This window comes from Doryrhamphus excisus, chromosome 7 (genome assembly GCF_030265055.1).
Source record: "Doryrhamphus excisus isolate RoL2022-K1 chromosome 7, RoL_Dexc_1.0, whole genome shotgun sequence".
Lineage (NCBI taxonomy): Eukaryota > Metazoa > Chordata > Actinopteri > Syngnathiformes > Syngnathidae > Doryrhamphus > Doryrhamphus excisus.
In genome coordinates this window covers 13,076,774-13,096,962 of record NC_080472.1, presented here as the reverse complement: position 1 = coordinate 13,096,962, position 20,189 = coordinate 13,076,774, and the positions used below count along the sequence as shown (strand labels likewise).

Sequence of the window (20,189 nt, the reverse complement as noted above, 5' to 3'; positions counted from 1 at the left end):
AGCGCGTTCGGCTGTTAACTGAGAGGTTGGTGGTTAGAGCCCACCCAGGGACGCTCAATTGACACATGTGTTTGGCTTTGGGCTCCCTCCCTTGAATGAACATTTTTCCCCATTGGTGAACTGTTTTTGTGTCGGTGCCAGATGCACAGGATTTCCTTTTTTACTAAAGGCATCATTGTCAAGTTTGCATGCTTCGCAGGCACTATGCTTTAGTTGGTCAAATTACATGCCAAGCAAAGAGGGGCTCCTTGGTTCTAATTCCAGCAGTCCTCTACTGGTATTTCCATGACTCTGGTTTTCATACTTTTTATCAGAGGTCATGTTGAAGAACAAAGACTGTTTTCTGGAGAAACGCAAGACCCCAGGATGCAATAGGTCTGCTTTGTATACTTTTCAGCAGCAGTCATGTTGAAAAGCACCCCTGGTTTACTGCCCAGGAGGAGCAGCCTCGGCCACTTTAGAATGAAGGGTGACGCCACTTCAAGATGCAAGAAGCTGTCAGAAGTGGGACTCAAACCCACGCCTCATTTGATACTGCAACCTGAATGCAGCGCCTTCGACTGCTCGGCCATCCTGACCCTCCAGAGCCCACTTTTTTAAAAGGCATTCATACACTCTGTAGGTTATTATTTTATGTTAGTGTCAGGTTCAAACTCCTGGGACACTTGTAAAAACACTTAATTACAGAAGAGACAGACAACAAAATTCAAAATTTCTCGCAGCGAGGAAAGTGAAAAAACAAACCCAGTGACATGCCGCTCCACTCTGAGTATGCCATTCATGCTCCTCTCTTTTTATTTTCTTTAGGAGGTCCCTAATACATGGTCGTGCAACTCTAAGGGGAGTTGGGAGTTGCTGGTCAGCGTCTTGGAATGTTCCTGCTTTAAAACACTCAAGACTATTGTCTATTGTCTAAGCAAACAGATATAAGGGTGATAACTTAACACTATAATAATTGAATTTACATTTTATTCTAACAGTTAGTCCAGATTAACAGCCTAGTTATTTGTGTCAGTCCCAGGGACCATTTCTAGACCCTTGTGTGACACTTGTGTTGGAGAGCCTCTTTTGGAGAGCCCTTGCATTCTTCCCAATTGGTAAACCCTTTGTATTGGTGCCAAATATACGGGATTCTCCCCCTGCTGACCGAATGACACACGACAAATGGCGTCGTCTCAATGGTGGAGCCGTTAATGTCTAGAAGAGTAAAGGCAGCATTGCCAGGGTGACTTGCTTGGCTGGCGCTGTGGCTTAGCTGGTCAAAGTGCCTGTCTTGTAAACAGGAGATCCTGGGTTCAAATCCCAGCAGTGCCTGGCTGCTTAGTGTGAAACTTTGGAAGCTGATTTCTGACCCACGTACCTCTTTTCCTCACTTGCCCTTCAAAAACGAGTCAATGGTGCATCCACAGCTGACATGATTGTTGTGGATCCCATTACGCCAGAAGGTGCTTGAAGCCAAAGAGTATGACATTGTGATGTTTTGTCATTCAGCGCCACTTTGCGGAGGCTCATCCACTTGACAGTTTAATTTTTTTCTCCGACAGTGCAACCCCATGTGGCATTGGTGGTTCAGTGGTAGAATTCTCGCTTGCCAAGCGGGAGGCCCGGGTCCAATTCCCAGCCAATGCAGTGGATCTCAGCTTGTACCTTTCTTTAGAGTTCATGTAAAAAAGTACAAAGGCTCTTTTTCCTGCGAAAGGGCAGAACTCAGAATGACACCTGAAAAGTAAGAGAATGGACCACCTGACAGTTAAGGTGGACAGCACTTGAGTATTTGCACATTTCTGTCAGAAGTAGAAACTTATTGAAACCTTACTGCATTGATGCTGATGTAGTCTCTGTGCAATTGGTCAGAGCGTTGGACGGGCCGCGCTTGTGTTGTTGACATTTGCTGCCAGCCAATCAGGATGCAAGACAGATGTCAGACAAGCAGAGAGACTTTGGAGAAATGAAGTCAGGTATTTGAATCCCGTCTAAGGCATCAGTCAAGTCACAGTTTTCTTCTCCACAATTTTATTTTTTTCCAATTAATCCCTATATAATTACAAATTATTCCTATCAGGCTTATATTGATACCAGTGCTTGAAATAAAATACAAAATCAATGCAATGTCACAAAGAATATTTATTTATCAGGTTGCCACACTCAAGAACACTCTCAATAATAATAAAAAAATCTACATGTAAGTAGTTATGAATAATGAATATACACATTGTTCACTTATTTTGCCGCCTTTGTTTCTCATTTTCATAGAAAGGAGAGGCCTGGAACTCCAGCTCATCTCTTTTTCCATCCTGTGCTCTCTATAGATGGAGAACACTTTGGCAGGACAGTAGATGTACTTCTCTGAAGCCAGTGTGGATGCGGGGGCTTTTCCGGCCCTGCTTCAGCTGCATCCTGCAGAGGCACTTTCGGACAGGGGGTGGAGGAGATTCCTCCCTCTTTCTCTTCTTCTGCTGTTTTTCCTCCACCCTCTTTTTTGTCTCATCCATCTCTCGCTGGAAGAAGTCTGTTTGACTGAAATCTTTAAATGGCATCTTAGGGTCTGTCAGACCTTCTGCAGCAATAAGATTATCTGACAGGGCCTTGTTGATGAACGTCGTGGTTGATGTCCCATCCACTTGATATTTTGATTTTGGTTGGCCACAGCACAGACATGGTTTTTGTTTGAGTTTTTTGGCACAGGAGGTGGTTGCTGCTGCTCCAACGGGGTATGAGCAGGTGGTGGTGGTGAAATAACCATCGCTGCAGGCAGTGTCACTACAGGCACAAGATGCAACTATTCCAACAAAGGGACAAATGATTACGCGTTTTTACCTGGCTTTGCTTTGGCTGAGCGAGAAGTCCTTTCAGGCAAGAAAACAACAAAAAGCAACACACACCAGCCGTGACTCAGACAAAACACAGAATACAAACAACAACACGATTACGGCTACAAGCTATCGTTTTTTGGGTGAGAACCATGAACTCTTACTCAGAGGTGCGGATTGCTCATTCTCGCTGCCTCAAATTTGCCTGCGAGCAAACCTTGAACTTTAGACTCAGATCAATCGAAATGGTTGCCGACGCCCCTTTCTCTGTCTTGTTGCCGTTTCTCATTGAGGTTTCCTGACTGAGAGCAGATCGGCCTCACGGCTGGTTGGTTGTCTCCCGTGGACGGGCAGACCTTTCCAGCAAGCATTGGTAGTGCTGGGCTGGTCGTTTCTTGCTCGGTCTGGCTGCACTCGCAAGCCAAGGAGCTCGGCGCGGTGCTGCCTCTTGTTTTAAACACGGGATAAGGGGAGAGCGCGAACACAGTCCCCCACTACCACAAATTATGCAGTCGAGATTCCCGCATTTGGGGAATTCGCAGAGGTCAGCTCAACCCATGTGCAATGGCTGAGCCTCGCCCTGGGTGAACCACCTTCTTGATCATGGTATCTCCCCTGGCAGGTAAGTATGAGTTGCACCGGTCCTGCCCGGACTAGTCTCTCGCACATGCCACATGCTGAGTGGTGGTCTCATCAGGTCGCCCACAACAAGCCCAGCCACTTGACCTGTGTCCAAATTCAGAGACAGGACTCTGGTTATCTCAAGGAGTCAGTCTGTGTGGCACTCTTGTGACTTCATTCTGAGCAAAGGCAGCGACAGCAAGTGGCTTAGGGCAGTTGCTGCAGACGTTCAATGCGGGGACTGAAGTACTGACTCCACGTCCCTAGTCACACCATGTAACATGAGAGGCCAATATGTTTAACCCTGACACGTGTAGATGTGCAAGGTCGTTGTGAGTCAGTGGGTTGTCAGGGTCAAACTCCTGTGACACTTGTAAAAACACTTAAATGCAGAAATACAGAAGAGACAGACAACAATATTCAAAGTTACTCGCAGCGAGGAGAGTGAAACCACATACCCAGTTACATGCCGCTCCACTGAGTATGCAGTTCAAACTCCTCTTTATTTATTCTCTTTCGGGGGTCCCTACTACTGGTCATGCAACTCTAGGGATGGCAGTTGCACGAGCTGTATTTGTTTCTCTATGTGTATGTGTGTGTATGTGAGAGGAATTACTTTTATTGTTTTATGAGTTCTTATCTTGACACGTTCTTGCAGGATTAACGTGAACATCTGCAGGGTTGCGGTTGGCGCATCCAGGCACCTCCAGGACCTGGGGGTTGCTGGGGGTCTCTGATCAGGGTCACAGGAACATTTCTTCTTCAGCACATTCAAACACTCTTTCTATTGTCTAAGCAAATGGATATAAGGGTGATAACTGATGCTATATTCATTCTATCTACATTTTATTCTAACAAGGATCTATCCCTGAGCATCCGACAAATGCTCTGTCTCACCCTAAACCCAGTCCTGACAGCATTCTCAGTCGAGGACCTTGTCTTATTGTGTTGTCCATTGTGTGTCCATGTTTTGTTTATATTTCTGTTATATTACCTCAGATAGTAGAGCGCTTCCCTTAAATGTTAGACCCGAACCTCTTTTGTTTTGCTAATGTGGTCTGTTTTCTTATCCCCGCAAATGTCCAAATGCACAATGTTTTTGCCTTTGTCGAGAGCATTGTAGTACATATGACATTTATGCTACATATGACATGAGAAATGATGGATATTTCTTCAACAGAACATGACATCTGATTCAAAACATTTACTTGAAATGTTGGAGAGAAAAAAATGGAGTCGCTGAAACACATATGCAAGGCACTGCTGGGATTTGAACCCAGGACCTCCTGTTTACGAGACAGGAACTTTGACCAACTAAGCCACAGCGCCGGCGAAGGAGTGTCTTCAGTGTTAGGCGAACCACTGCATGACAAAAAACACAACAGTGGCCAGGCTTTCAACAGGACTGGTGAAATCCTGCCAGTGTAAGCGGACCGAATCCACGATTATTCTCCTCTTTGGTCTTCGCTGTGTCAAGGATGAGGATGTTGTTTGCATGCAACGACACCACAGCGGCCACCTCCTTCCTATAAGCCCCTTCGTGCAGGCCAGTGACGCACCCGATCAGTCATCCGGGAAATATGGATTGTGTGTCCAAACTGGGGACAGATGCCCGTGTACACACCTTCAGGGATCAAGCACATATCCTTGTTCCCATTTGTCACCTTGATTTTTTTTTGTGAAAGAAGGAATTGAACGGCCTTGCTTCCACCCAGTTTCCAACGAGGGACCTTTTGCATGTAAGGCAAATGTGCTAACCACTACACTATGAAGGGTGAGCCCTTTAAGGGGACTGGTGAAGCAGTTGCCAAACAATGACACAAGACGATGTGTCCAAAGTGGGGGCATATTGACAATTGTCCAAATTGACAAATGTTTCTCCCTTGTAGGGAAAATTGTTCCACAAATTATGGGCTTTTCTTCAACAAAACATGAAATCACAATCACGGCTTGACAGGTTTGGCTTGTAACCTCCTCTAACGTTGTCTGAAGGGGTGGCCTTTTGATGAATGAAGTTAAGGTCCTTTCAGCCTGCCAATAAGCATTTTCAAATTATTGGCAAAGTCGCAACGTAAACAGGGATTGTGCTCAAACCCAGGCTTGAACCACGGACCTTTAAATCTTAATTCTCGCACTCGCCCAACTGAGCGTTTTCAGCTGCAAAGGTGGTGTTCCGCTTTTTCAGCAGAGGCTAAACGAGGGGCCAGGGTGAAGCTGCGTTTCTGCCACATATGTTGCTGTGTACCTGGCCCAGTGTGTTCTCATCTTGGGTTGGTATGTCCCCATGCTGGTAATGTGGGGTCTACTCTTCTCCGTCTGAACAGGGGACTGAACAGGGACTTGAACCCTAGACAATCATATTAAAAGTCTGATGCTCTACCAACTGAGCTATCCAGGCCCTTGATGAATGAGGACAACTCACAAGGCAAAATCTTCTGGCATACTGTACTTGACCTTGCAGGGATGAAGAAGCCCCTGTCCCGAAATTGCCACCTCCAAGATCGACGGAGGTCTTAAACTGCCCACATGGACAAGCCTAATATCTTCTGGACAAAAAGAGTTAATGGTCAGACAAGACAAAGGTTGAGCCAGTCACCTGAACAATAAACTTTTGATCTGAGTGTCCGGGATTCAAGTCCCTGTTCAGGTGACCAGGTGGCCACAAGCCCAACTAATGCACCTGCAGTTTAAGGCTATGTTCTGGATTATCAGTGTTTCACCAAGAGTAAAATTGGGTCGAGCGAGAAGTCCTTTCAGGCAAGAAAACAACAAAAAGTAACACACACCAGCCGTGACTCAGACAAAACACGGAGCGCCGTCTGATGACGTCGGGAGTGTCGTCCCCATGCAACTGGGAGCTAGTCGCCTTTCGTCAGCGGAGAGGAGTCACCGTCCATGCCTGTGGCTGTGCCTGTACTGTGGGAGTCCTACACACAATTTCCCACTGTCCAGTTCGCCCAGCACGCCAACGCTCTTCCTCCACCAGGGATATTCCCCAGCTGCTGGCACTGCCCGCTCCAACCACACCGGCTGCGTCATCCGCTTTGGTGGGCCGACTTCAGGTGGAAAGTACGATATCCTGGGCGGGGGAAGCTTCTCCTACCACAGCATTAATTGACTCTGGGGCGGACGAGAACTTCATTGATAGCGGACTGGTCAGTTCTCTCAACATTCCTACTGTTGAGCTTGTCCCCCACAAGAATGTCCGCTCGCTAGATGAACATCACCTGGCATGCATTACGCATCAGACGTGCACCATATCCTTGGTGCTGTCGGGTAACCACCACAAGGTCACAAATATTTTTCTTATGCCCTCTCGCTCAGCTCTGTTAGTACTCGGCCTCCCCTGGCATCCCGTGCCTATGTTGTGATTGTGATGTTTTGTCATTCAGCGCCACTTTGCAGAGGCACATCCACTCGACAATTTAAATTGTTCTCCGACAGTGTTTCCCAACTTGGCATTGGTGGTTCAGTGGTAGAATTCCCGCTTGCCAAGCGGGAGGCCCGGGTCCGGTTCCCGGCCAATGCAGTATATCTCAGCTTATACCTTTCTTTAGAGCTCATGTTGAAAAAGTACAAAGGCTCTTTTCCTGCAAAAGGGCAGTATTCAGAATGACACCTGAAACGTAACAGACCGGACCACCCGAGAGTTAAGGTGGACAGCACTTAGTGAAACCTCACTGCAGTCATGCTGTTGTACTCTCTGTCGCTGCAATTGGTCAGCACGTTTGGCTGTTAACTGAGAGGTTGGTGGTTCGAGCTCTCAATTCACACATGTGTTGGACTTTGGACTCCCTCCCTTGTATGAACATTTTCCCCATTGGCGAACTGTTTTTGTGTTGGTACCAGCTGAACTGCTGGCACTGTGGCTAAGCTGGTCGAAGTGCCTGTCTAGTAAACAGGAGATCCTGGGTTCAAATCCCAGCAGTGCCTGGGTGCTTGGTCAGTGAAACTTTGGCAGCTGATTTGTGAACCATGTACTTCTTTTTGTCACTTGCCCTTCAAGAACGCATTGACGTTGCATCCACAGCTGACGTGATTGTTGTGGATCCCATTACGCCAGAAGGTGCTTGAATCCAAAGAGTATGACATTGTGATGTTTTGTCATTCAGCGCCACTTTGCAGAGGCTCATCCACTTGACAGTTGAATTTTGTTCTCTTACAGTGTGTCCCCACGTGGCATTGGTGGTTCAGTGGTAGAATTCTCACTTGCCAAGCGCGGGCCGCGCGCGTGTTGTTGACATTTGCTGCCAGCCAATCAGGATGCGACACAGACGTCAGACAAGCAAAGAGACTCGCCTGCCACGCGGGCATGATTACCATTACCATCTATCAGGGATGGCAACTGAATTAAGAATCAATGCCAGAAACCTGCAACAGGATTTCAGATAATGTTTTGATGCAGACTGGTCATGATGCCTCTGAAGTTCACCAAAGCAGACCTGACTTAAGGTGACTACACTTCCAAAGTTCCCAGTGATGACTGAACCTCTCGCTTTTTAAGTTCCCCGAGAAACTCGGTCAGCTGTGGAATTGATCAAAAAGGCCAGGTTAAGCAGAAAAAGGCCTGCTTAGCTCGCGGGGGCCGCGCGGGTGTTGTTGACATTTGCTGCCAGCCAATCAGGATGCGAGACAGATGTCAGACAAGCAGAGAGACTTCGGAGAAATGAAGTCAGGTGTCCGAATCCCGTCTAAGCATCAGTCAAGTCACCATTTTCTTCTCCACAATATATATTTTTTTCCAATTAATCCCTATATGATTACAAACTATTCCTATCAGGCTTATATTGATACCAGTGCTTGAAATAAAACACAAAATCAATGCAATGTAACAAAGAATATTTATTCATCAGGTTACCATGCCACACTCAAAAACACTCTCAGAAATAAAAAATGAATACTAATCACAAGCTATGAATAATAAAAAAAAAAGTTCATTTATTTTGCTGCCGTTGTTTCTCCTTTTCATAAAAAGGAGAGGCCTGGAACTCCCTCCAGCTCATCTCTCTTTCCATCCCGTTCTCTCTATAGATAGAGAAGACTTTGGCAGGGCAGTAGATGTACTTCCCTGCTTGCCCTGGAAAGCCAGTGTGGATGTGGGGGCTGTTCGGATCCTGCTTTAGCTGCATCCTGCAGAACCGGCACTTTCGGACAGGGGGTGGAGGAGATTCCTCCCTCTTCCTCTTCTTCTGCTGTTTTTCCCTCCACCCTCTTTCTTGTATCATCGAGCTCTCGCTGGAAGAAGTCTGTTTGACTGAACTCTTGAAATGGCATCTTGGGGTTTGTCAGACCTTCTGCACCATATTTTTGGAACACTTTTGTGGGGCAATAAAAGTATCTGACAGGGCCCTGCTGATAAAAGTCATGTATTGATGTCCCATCCCCTTGATATTTTGATTTTGGTTGACAACAGCACAGACATGTTTTTGTTTGAGTTTTTTTGACACGGGAGGTGGTTGCTCCTGCTCCAATGGGGTATGAGCAGGTGGTGGTGGTGGTGGTGATGGTGGAATGACCATAGCTGCAGGCAGTGTCACGACAGGCAAAGCAGAGGTAGTGCTTAGCAACTGCCAAAGCTGCTGTGTATGTTGCAGCTTCTCTGGGCTGGTATTTAGTGAAGATGATGTATTGAGAAATTTACTGTTGTGTTTTATGTATTTAGAAATATGCAATTTTGATGTTGGATGCAGCATGCTGTTGGGGTCTTTGCTGGACTTGTGGACAAGAGTGCCATACTCCCGAACCACAAGCTTGATCATGTCCTCGTGCCCGCGATGTTTATTAAGGAGCTCGTCAATTGCCGACTTCTTTGGAGACGGCCAGCGCTTGTGGTCCAACACAAATACTCTCCCTCCAGTCTTCACTGGTCCAGTGCGGGCAGCAGTCGGAGAACATTGGATGGGCAATCTTCTTGTGGGCTCTAGGCAAAGAAAACCATGAGATACACATTTGTTATTTGGTTCAAACAAGATGCAACACTATTAGAACAAGGGGACACATGATTAGTTTAGATAAGTTTTTACCTGGCTGTGGCTGAAGCTCAGAAACAGAAGCTTTATTGTCCAACTCAGATGCTGGGATAGGGGCCACACGACTAGACGTAGTCGCAGTAGCAGTTTGAAGAGGGTGAACAGAGTGGGGAACAAAGTTGAAAGCCTGGTGGGAGGTGTGGAGGAAGGCTGCACTGGTTCTGCTCCCTGACCAGCTCCTTGATCAGACAGGATGCCTGGAGAAGGAGCACTTGTGGCGCGGCCGGGGTCCTTCTTGGTTTTATGTTTGTCCCAGTCTAAAGGGACCGAACAACACTCTGGCTCCCTGTACTCCAGGCCAAACCTGGACAAACTTTTCTTCGCCAAAGACCCGTCTGAAAAAAGCATTGAGGGAGCACATCAGTGCTCAGCAGTGTTGCCAGCAGTGTTGCCATTCGGATCTGTGGTCAGGTGAAAGTGTCAGGTTCAAACTCCTGTGACACTTGTAAAAACACTTAAATACAGAAATACAGAAGAGACAGACAACAATATTCAAAGTTACTCGCAGCGAGGAGAGTGAAACCACATACCCAGTGACATGCCGCTCCACTCTGAGTATGCAGTTCATACTCCTCTCTTTTTATTCTCTTTCGGGGGTCCCTACTACATGGTCGTGCAACTCTAAGGGGGGGTGGAGAAGGCAGTTGCACGAGCTGTATTTGTTTGTCTATGTGTGTGTGTGTATGTGAGAGCAATTACTTTTAATGTTTTATGAGTTATTTATCTTGACACATTCTTGCAGGATTAACATGAGCATCTGCAGAGTCGCTGTTGGTGCATCCAGGCACCTCCAGGACCTGGGGGTCGCTGGGCGTCTCTGATCAGGGTCACAGGAACATTCCTTCTTCAGCACATTCAAACACTTTCTATTGTCTAAGCAAATGGATATAAGGGTGATAACTAACAAAATAGTACATGTATCTACATTTTATTCTAACAGAAAGTGCTTCAACACCCCTTCCACTCTCTGAATAAGCGTCCCGGGCGGAGGAATCTTTATCCTGCAGTGCTCACGAATATGCTGCTTGGTGGGATTTGCAGGCTGGATGCCACAGAAGACGTATGCATCCTGGAGCCTCTGCAGGTCTTCCTGGTCCACCACAGAGAAGGCAGCCGATAGGAACTGTGCAAAGGTGCTGTATAGCGGGTGATGTTCTGAGGCACACTCACGAAGAAGCCGTCGCATACAGTGGAACAAGTCCAGCTTGATGACTATACTGTTGTTGTAGAAGGTTCTTGATGCACATGTATTCAACAGTTGTCAACCAATCACATACTCACTTTCATTTGACCCCCACCCCACACACACTCCATATTGTCTGTGGCCATGAATGTGACTGTGAATGGTTGTCTATATGTGCCCTGTGTGTTGCTGGTGACCAGGATGTAGTCCACCTCTCGCCTGAATATAGCTGGGGTAGGCTCCAGCATGCCCGCAACCCTTGTGAGGATAGGTAGTACGTAAGATGTATGGATATGTTCATTCATTTTCTACTGCTGCTGCTGGAGTCTATCCCAGTTGTATTCGGGCGAGAGGCGGGGTACATCCTGGTTGTCAGCCAATCACAGGGCACATATAGACAACCATTCACACTCAGTTTCATGCCTATGGACAATATGGCATCGCCAATGGGGGGGGCACGGAGAAAACCCACGCACACACGGGGTAACCAGAGAGCATGGAAAAGAGCATTTAGAAGCTTAAGTTCATGGTGTGTGAACTGACATTGATTTCATCTCTTTTCTTTTAGATGCCACGGAAGAAAGGTTTCCGTATGCGACGCACACCCAGGGCTGCCCAAGCTGTTGACTGTGCAGTTGCAACAAAAGGTAGGGAAGAAGTGAAGAGCTTGCAACCAAAAGGCGCTAAATCCAATTTTCACTAAGTTGCATGTTTTTCATGAGTTTAATAGACCTCTGTCATGTGTATCCAAATCACATATTTTGGTCTTGAAATCATTTTAAAAAATATGAAAAAAAGTGATGTTCTAGTGAGAAGGGGTTGCTTTACCCTACTGGTTGTTGCAATCGTAATCCTGCTCAAGGTTCAACGTGAAATTGTGACATACAAAACAGGAACTCCCCGTCGGGAAATCAAACAACAATCCGCGTGACAAAATTGTTAAACTGTTATTACTTTATTACTTTTGTTTATTCTTAGATTGTTTATTTTTTTACTGTTGAACTAGTTCTGTCCCCTTTGCTGCTGTGCAATGTAAATTTCTCCACTGAGGGACAAATAAAGGTATATTTGTCACGCTGCGCTGTGACATGTGCTTATACCTCATGTTGCTGTTTGGGGGCACGTCTGGGTTTTGGTGTCATTTGTACCCTTACTGCTCTCCTTGTGCATTTACAGACGCGGACCTCCCTTGAGTTGGGCGGAGCTACCTGACGGGTGCAGCTGTTGCCAATTCATCCTAATTTCCAGCCTCCATCATTAGGCACTGAGCTGCTGCAGGAGGGTGCTGGATTATTCCTTGGTGGATGTGACAGACCAGCTCCGAGCTGTTACCGTGCTCCTGTACCCCTTCAGCACTGCTTTCGCCTCTGCCACGCACCCTCCTACCCGTCCGGTAGCCCGCGTGCCTTTCGGACTACTTATTGTTTCGTGAGGTAATTTGTGTTGTGCCTGCTGGCACTAAGTCACGGAGCCCCCTCTTTGTGCGCCCTCGCTTTCAGTTTCTTGTGCCTCACTCACTGGACAATTAAAAGACTTTAAGACCTTACCTGAGCCTGCTGTGTCCTGCATCTGGGGATCAAACCGCCGCGCCACGCGCCCTTGCCCTGACAATATTCTGATTGGAGAGGCGCTGTAGATTGTAATGCACATAATTGATGCAATCAACATTTTTATTAACGGTGATCCAAGGGATAATTGACTCAAAACCTGCTGCAATCTGATTGACTAGTTTATATTCGTCAGGAACTCTCTTGTAATGTTTAGAAGCACTGGTGGACACCATTCCGTCTGGGACCGCCGTGGCAGTTATTCGGCCTCCGACCACACCTACAGACGAAAAAGAACACAGAGTGAGATAAAGAAGTATAGCTAATGACAAAAATGTCAAAACAAAACCAGGAAGCTTATCCTAAGTGGCATGTAATATAGTTTGCCGCTTGCATGTATGTTGTGCAGTATCAGTGTAATCAGGTGCTGAACTATCAGTGTGTGTGTGTGTGTGTGTGTGTGTTAGTTAATCCAGAAATCGCCTCAGTTGTTGGTTGGGGAGGAGGAGCCCCCAGGGCTCGGGATATCGCCAAGGGCAGCGACATCTTCACCACCTCCCCCCTCACGGGCTGCATCCAATGCAGACCGAGGCGACCTAAGAGATGAGACATCCTCCGGGGCAGGGTGGTCTTTTGGATGAGAGTCGCGACCCCCGCGGTGTAATGAGTACACAACGGTTGTCTGCGCAGCCAAAGCAGAGGCCAGCGACTGACCTAGGGTCACGAAGGCATGTGAAGTCTCCGAGTCCCAGTCCAGCCTGGCGTTGGCATGCTTAGAGCCCTTGGCACGCACTTGGCAACTGAAGGAAGAGATTGTTATTTGTGTTGTCCTGAGCTGACCCACATGGCTATGCAATGCATGTTTTGAAGGCTTGAACCAGGGACCTCATGTTTTTACACTCATATACTTGTTTTTGCCCGCTTCTATTTGACAACTATATAACTTGCTTCGCACACTTTTTGACTTTTCACACTTATATAACTTGTTTTTAACTTGTTTTTAACTCGTTCCGGCAACGGGATAAATATTATTCCCATATCCTGATAACGAACTAGAATGTTGTGAGAAACGAACTAGAATGTTGTGAGACATTGAGGTGCCTGAGGCAGAGGACGGAGGTGATGACTCCTCTCCTGCGGAGACAGGCTGGCCACCTGTTTTCGCACGGGCGAGTCTATAAAGCATTTGTTTTCTCAATCCCGGTTAGAGTCTGCTGTGAACTGTGCACGAGTGTCCAGCTTTCGGTTTCCAGATTACTCTACCGGGGTGTTTTTGGCTCTCCGCCCTCTGTCAACGGTAAGGTATGCTATTCTGGATCTGAACTGTGTTGATTGGAGTGTTATGTGGGGGCATGGGGGTGACAGCTTGTGTCTAGCATAATAACTCATGATGGGAAATGTTGTGAACTGCTGTGTGTTTTATCATTAAATATCATTAATATACATACAGCCGTTGTTTGTGGTCATTTCTCTGCTGCGATCTCTCCGAACCTGTAACAAGCTATTTCATAAAACAGCAACGCGCGCAAGGGTGCAGTGCGTTCCGCGTAGCAGGGGATGTACTGTCGACTGTAACCACACAGTCCCAAAAAGGACAGCATTTCACCCACCGTGGAAGGCTTGGGATGCCTGAGGATGGACGCACGATGGGCGTCCGACATGGCGCAGCCAGCAGCTGAGAGAACACGACCCAGAAAGGTGACAGTTTTCCTCCAGCATTGTAGCTTTTTGCGTGAGACTTTGAAACCCAATTCGTACAGACACAGCAGCACGGCTTCCGTGGCCTGCAAACAACAATCAGCAGAGTCAGTGGCGAGGAGGAGATCGTCCATCCATCTGGAAGCTGCAAAACTGACAACACCTAGTGCAAATGATGATTGAACAAACCAGGGCTGTTCTTGAAACCTTGGGGCATGCGGGTGTACTGGAACCGTTGGCCATGATAGATGCAAGCAAAATACTTTCAACTCACAAAAACCTACGTCAAATGGACCGTTGGACCACACCCCCTCCGGGATGGTGTCCAACATGGGTCCGAAGAGTTCGTGATCTGTCAGTGTTTTTAGCTCGTACCTGTCAATCAAGCGATGTTGAACAACGGACACGTCTGTGCATTGGCACACCACACGATACACCGACTCCGAGGGTGAGTGTTGTACCTGCGGTACCTCAGGGAGCGGCGTCCAGTCTTTAGCTGCCAACAACCGTTTCACCATGGGACCCAAGGACTGTTGTTCATGTCCTGGGGCCACAGCCAAAGAGATCAGGTGTGCCTTTGTACCAGGCCTGTTCCAACTTAACAAAATAGACGCTGGCCGCCACCCCCTCAGGACCTGCGAAAAGACGAGAAGAATTTAACCACTACTCCATACCTTCCTGATATGTCATATCCTGTTGTGTGTCGTAAAACAATGTGCAATGTAACGGGGGTGGTGGGAGGCATATACGTGGCCTTGGACAGGATCCATGGTTTCCACGTCTCATAGACTGACACCACACTGCTTGGTGACGAAGTCCGAGTCAGAAGGCACCAATAAATGTCGGCTGTTGTGGTTGCCGGCAGTTGTGTTGAGCAGGTATTGTCCTCCTGTACTTTGGTTGTTGCAGTCCACTGTCGTGCCATCTGGCAACGTCAGGGTTAAACCAGAGTCTGTGCACAAAATAGTAGCATTAGAAGCAGTCAATATGTCACGACCAATCAAGTTCAAACCAGTTGGCACCGCCGTCCTGGTCTTGGTCGTATTGACCAGCAGGGGAAGTTTGAGAAGCCGCTTGCTGTTGCTGAGGTCGGTGGAATGGGCCGCCCCGCCCACGTGAGCCTCCTTGTGACTGCATGCCTGGTGGTTGATGAGCCCATGGTTGCTGTTGCTGTTGTTGTGGGAGCGACTGCAGTGGTCCTGATGGTGGCCACTGTCCAGTGCAGGTGAGGCAATCACGTGCCCAGTGGTCAAGAGCTCAGCACACGAAACAGCCAGTGTAGCCCTGAGACGGTCCACCCCTTCTCCCACCTCGGTTAGACATGCCACCACACCCCTGCCACATTATGTTTTTCTCTTTCTTTTTATCTGAGGTGAACTCTCGTTCTTTAGCTAATTGTAATTTCAACAGTTGTGCTGCTAAATCCTTTTGTGTTTTATCTTTTTCGTCCTCCTCCTCACGGTGCCTGCGCATGTGGTGTAACAAGATCGCTTTGTATGATTTTTCTGTTTCGACTGACAGATTAGGAACATCTTTTAATTTATTAGCCACTGACGAGGGCATTCCAGCTAGCACTGCCGCTCGAAACAGTGTGGTCACAGACAGCGGACGTCTCCCCAGGCCAAACTGAGGCCAGCTGTGAGGCGCAATACCTCGTTGATCCATGGGTCTGCTCCACGGGCCAGTGGAGGCAACTTATGACACATGCCGTCAATGTCTGTTATGGTAAAAGGTGTGTATACCGTGTGCTGGCTCGCCACGTCAACTTTTAAAGGCATAACTGTTTTAGATCAAGCCCCTGTGTTGTCTCGTCTCACAGGGGCTGGTGAAGATGGCGTTAGGGATATGTCATCTTCCGATTGGGTATCCCGTTCCGCCGTAGGTGTTGCCGGCTGGCGCCTGCTGTAATCTGCCTCAGCAGGGTGTCGGCGCCTGGTACTGCCTTCTGGCAACACATTAGACATGTCAATTTGTTTTAAAATCTTAGATACGCTTTTACTGTGTCTGGCCGAATCTATAAGGGACATGTTTTGCATCGCACCCGTGCAGGAAGTCGCACCACCAGTCTCCACTGATGGGTCGCCAACCTGTGGCGCGGGGCTGCCTATGTCTGTTGGGGGATGGCGCCTTGCTTGTTGTAGGGTCGGAACGTGTCTATTTAACTCCTCCCCATTAATGTCGACTTCTCCCTGGAATCTTAGAGAAGGATAGACTCCACTGGGAGGGTTTGGATCGGACGGGGGTGCCGATGACGTGACCACTAGGGCGCTTCTCGCCTTCGACTGTTTTTCCCGCGTCATGTACGGGGCGGCCAAAGCCAAGCTTGCCATCCCCATCGAATGAATCATTCGCCTGGAATCTTCTAATTTTTTCAGCGTATTCTTAAGTTCTGACTTCTGCCAGAATGACGCCTGCTCAATTTTCTCCTCCACCTGTCTTATTTATTTCATAATCTTTTCCTCCTCCCGTCTGAACTTACTCTGAACCTTCACAATATTATCCCTACTCTGTCCATCACACACTTCCCATATCTTACGTACCATCTGTCTATCTTTATTCTTATCCTGACTTACCAAGCCCCTCATAACCTGACCTTCCACAAAACCAAACAACTCACTTTCTGACACCCTCGGGGGACCCCCACACATTTCCTACTCCTCACATTCTCGGCCCAACTCACCTTCCATTCTATTCCCACAACAATTAAAACAAAAAACAAATACAAAACTGATAGTTGCAAGGATGTTGAGCAATAATGAAAGTTATCAAATAGACCCTGTCTATTTAAGCATCCATGTGAAGCGTTCCCCTCACCGCCTGCTGGTGTACTGCCCTTCACTGGACCCGAATGGAGCGTTACATTTACGGCCCTCCACCCAGTTGGGTACGCCGACCCTTAGCGGTCCCGGACCACGCAGTATACTGGAACAAACACCGTTTTTCTCAAAACTTCACAATAATGTCACAAAACATACACTATGTCAACACACCTGCTAGCGTAATAATATTATCAGACACACAGACACAATGCTACCAGGTTTCCACCAAATTTGTTATTGACCAATAGCAGAATTTGAATAAACAGGTTTCTGCTTACCTTTTTATTTGTAGAGGCGCGCCTGTAGTGGAAGCCCAGAGCATCGAACTGCAGCCTAAAGTAAGACCAAACCACACAACACAACTCCCCCTCCAACCACGTTGGGCGCCAATTGTTGGAATTTGACCACCTGTTCTTAGGTCAGTGATTCCTGTGGGTGTCGTGTTGGAGGCAAGAGATGACAACAAACTTGTCAGTTATATGGTTTACTCTCAGACCAGTCAGATTACACGGAGCTCCGGGCTCATAAGTCTTTCCCTAACACCTGCAGAGACGTAGGCTTTACTTACAGGTCAGAACAAATGAGTACAGCTAACTGTCCCTGCCCGGCTTTTCTTATGCTAAGAAATGTCGGTAGATCTCTGGCATATCACAGGTGGCCCCCCTCCTTTCCTCGGCTGACATCTTCTCACCAACGCAGGGCGGCCGGGGTGGAGCGGTGGAGCCAGCCGTTATCGACAGGCCGTGGCTGCCGACGTCATGCTCTCCCGTTATCTGTTGTTAGTCAAAATTGTGAATGTGTAGTAGCGCTCCGGAACTGTATGTGCCTGAAAGCGATTATGTGTCCTGTGATTTGCCCAAGGCTACTTGGTTGTACTTGATTAAATGTAGTGCATAGTTATATGAGTGAGACACAAGAAATAGGAGACAAACATACATGAGACACAAAGAATAGGAGACCAACATACATGAAATCCTTCAATATCTAATCTAATCTAATGAACTACAATTCTGAGAGTTGATGTGGTGTCAATTGGCCAAAGGGGAATTCAAAACAGAGGCTCGTGGACCATGACCGTTTCTGTGGTAGCTGGAGACTTCAACCAGTGAAATCCATCCATTTTCTGTACCGCTTATTCTCATCAACGGACTGTATTCCCCACCCGTTACCAGCATGGGGACATTCCAACCCAAGAAGAGAACACACCGGACCAGGTACACAGCAACTTACATGGCACAGACCCAGTGTCACACTGCCCCTACTTTTAGCCCAGACTGAGGTCCACTTTTGCAGCTGAACTAGCTCAGTTGGGAGAGTGTTAGACTGAAGATCTAAAGGTCCCTGTTTCAAGCCTTCAAGCTTTGAGTATAATCCTGATTTGCCTTGTGACTTGGCAAATAGTTTGGAAAAAGGACCTTAACTTCAAAATCCCGCCCATCCAGCCAACCTTCAGTCCACTGAGACATCAAGGCGAGCCTGAGGTTGGCTCAGGTGCTTTTTTCACCTTCACCTTCAAGCCTCATTTCCAATTGTGATTTCTTGTTTTGTTGAAGAAAAGCCCATTATTTCTGGAACATGTTTAATGAACTACAATTTTCCCTCCAAAGGAGAAATCTTTGTCAATTTGGACAATTGTCAATCTGCCCCCACTTTGGACAAATCGTCGTGATTCATTGTTTGGCAACTGCTTTGTGACCTCGCCAGTCCTCTTAACAGCCCATTCCCATTGATCCCCATTCACATGTAAAAGATCCCCGGGTCGAAACTGGGTGGAAACACGGCCGTTCAATTCCTACTTTTACAAAAACATGGGAACAAGGACATGTGCTTGATCTCTGAAGTTGTGTACACGAGCAACTGTCCCAGTTTGGACACACAATACATATTTCCCAGATGACTGATTGGGTGCATCACTGGCCTGCATGGAGGGGCTCAGAGGAAGGAGGTGGCCGCTGTGGTGTCATTGCATGTGTGGCAAAGCGAGCAGGGTAGGTAAATTGCTGACAACTTCACCTGGGGACTTTCACCCCTGGATGTAACAGGTTGGATCAATCACAAACTCTACATTAACCCCAAAAATCCCACACAACAAGATCGTGATTTACAATTATAAAAGTAGTTATTTCATTAAACAATTCTCTTAAAATGAGCCACAAACCATGAATAATACAAAGAAAGTGGTGATGGGAGGAGTTATCAAAAAGAAAAGAGGCCTGGGCTGGGCTTACCACGACAGCGGTAGCATAAAAGGAGGGATCCAAACCACACTGCACCCGTGACTCAGCAAACCAAAAGTGGAAAAAAAGGGACACAGGGAAACTGCTGCCGCTCTGGGCCCTCAGCACCTGCCAACGAAAAAGAACGTCCTTAAAAGCATAAAAGCAATTTCAAGAGGGGTCTGTCAAAGAGGGATTCAGGTAACCCTCTATGGGCTCACGCTGACACTGTTGTCCAGGCTGTATTGCCAGTGCTTCAGCCGCGGTGGATGGGGACGACTGGAGGAGGAAGAGGAAGGAGAAAGAAAGAGGCAGGTCCCGGAATCGACACCTCCAAGATCGAGTGAGGTCTTAAACTGCCCACATGGACAAGCCAAATATCTTCTGGACGAAAGAGTTCATGGTCAGACAAGACAAAGGTTGAGCCAGTCACCTGAAGGTTAGATTTTTGATGTGAGTGTCCGGGATTCAAGTCCCAATGCCTCCTTTTTGCCCTCAAAATACAAGGGCAACAGGACAATCCCTTGGTACTTTATGGAAACGAGTGAGGCGCCTGGCTTTTAACTGGAACTGGAAAGACTTGTGTAGCCCCGCTCACAAACCAAGTGTCTTCCTCACATGCACATGTTGCCAGCTGATCCTTGACATCAGCTGTCACAGACATTCGTGTCATTTGGGGAACTCATCCTGGTCCACGTTTACCTCTGATTTGTATTTGAACTCAAATCAACAAGTAAATAAGTAAGCATACACTACCTGGTAAAGGACAACACAGTTGATTGCTGCAGGGTAAGTCGGTTCCACCAAGACTTGAACTTAGATAGAAGAGGATAGTGGGGTCCACTGCCCCCATTGCTCTGCTCCTTGCAGTCGTGGTGACCAAGAGGTTTGTTGCCGCTCTGCTTTGACATGCTGTTTTCTTTACCTTTCCCCGGTCTTGTCGAGGGTGTTTCGCAGGTGGGTGGGTGGTGTGATGTTGGTTATGGGGGCTGGTAAGTTGCCGCCGTGGGCTTTTGTTGTTCCTGGAGCACATAAAGAAGGTGGCCAGGGCCCCGTTTCACGAAGCAGGTTCAACCAACTCTTGAGTCTAACCCCGAACTCTGAGTTGATCTACTCTGAGACAGGAAACTCTGAGTTACGGGTTTCAGAACAGGTGATTTCATTTGGTTCAATCAACACAGAGTTTGTTCACTCTGAGTTAAGCGCGTGCACCACAACTTTAAAAAGCCCTGATCATTGGAGCCCCGTTCCCTCGATTCACCATGG

At 47.5% G+C, this 20,189-nt stretch overlaps 5 non-coding genes across 5 annotated transcripts; 3 read left to right on the top strand and 2 right to left on the bottom strand.

Annotated features, from left to right (window-relative positions):
- Positions 1–1,240: 1,240 nt before the first annotated feature.
- trnat-ugu (transfer RNA threonine (anticodon UGU)) lies at positions 1,241–1,314 on the top strand. Its single transcript has one exon. It is a non-coding gene; the product is annotated as a tRNA-Thr (tRNA).
- Positions 1,315–1,558: 244 nt separating this feature from the next.
- Positions 1,559–1,629, top strand: trnag-gcc (transfer RNA glycine (anticodon GCC)). The gene has a single exon. It is a non-coding gene; the product is annotated as a tRNA-Gly (tRNA).
- A 1,647-nt stretch (positions 1,630–3,276) lies between these two features.
- Positions 3,277–3,440, bottom strand: LOC131133618 (U1 spliceosomal RNA). Its single transcript, XR_009130899.1, has one exon. It is a non-coding gene; the product is annotated as a U1 spliceosomal RNA (small nuclear RNA).
- Positions 3,441–4,686: 1,246 nt separating this feature from the next.
- Positions 4,687–4,760, bottom strand: trnat-cgu (transfer RNA threonine (anticodon CGU)). Its single transcript has one exon. It is a non-coding gene; the product is annotated as a tRNA-Thr (tRNA).
- Positions 4,761–6,889: 2,129 nt separating this feature from the next.
- On the top strand, positions 6,890–6,960 carry trnag-gcc (transfer RNA glycine (anticodon GCC)). The gene has a single exon. It is a non-coding gene; the product is annotated as a tRNA-Gly (tRNA).
- The last annotated feature ends 13,229 nt before the right edge of the window (positions 6,961–20,189 follow it).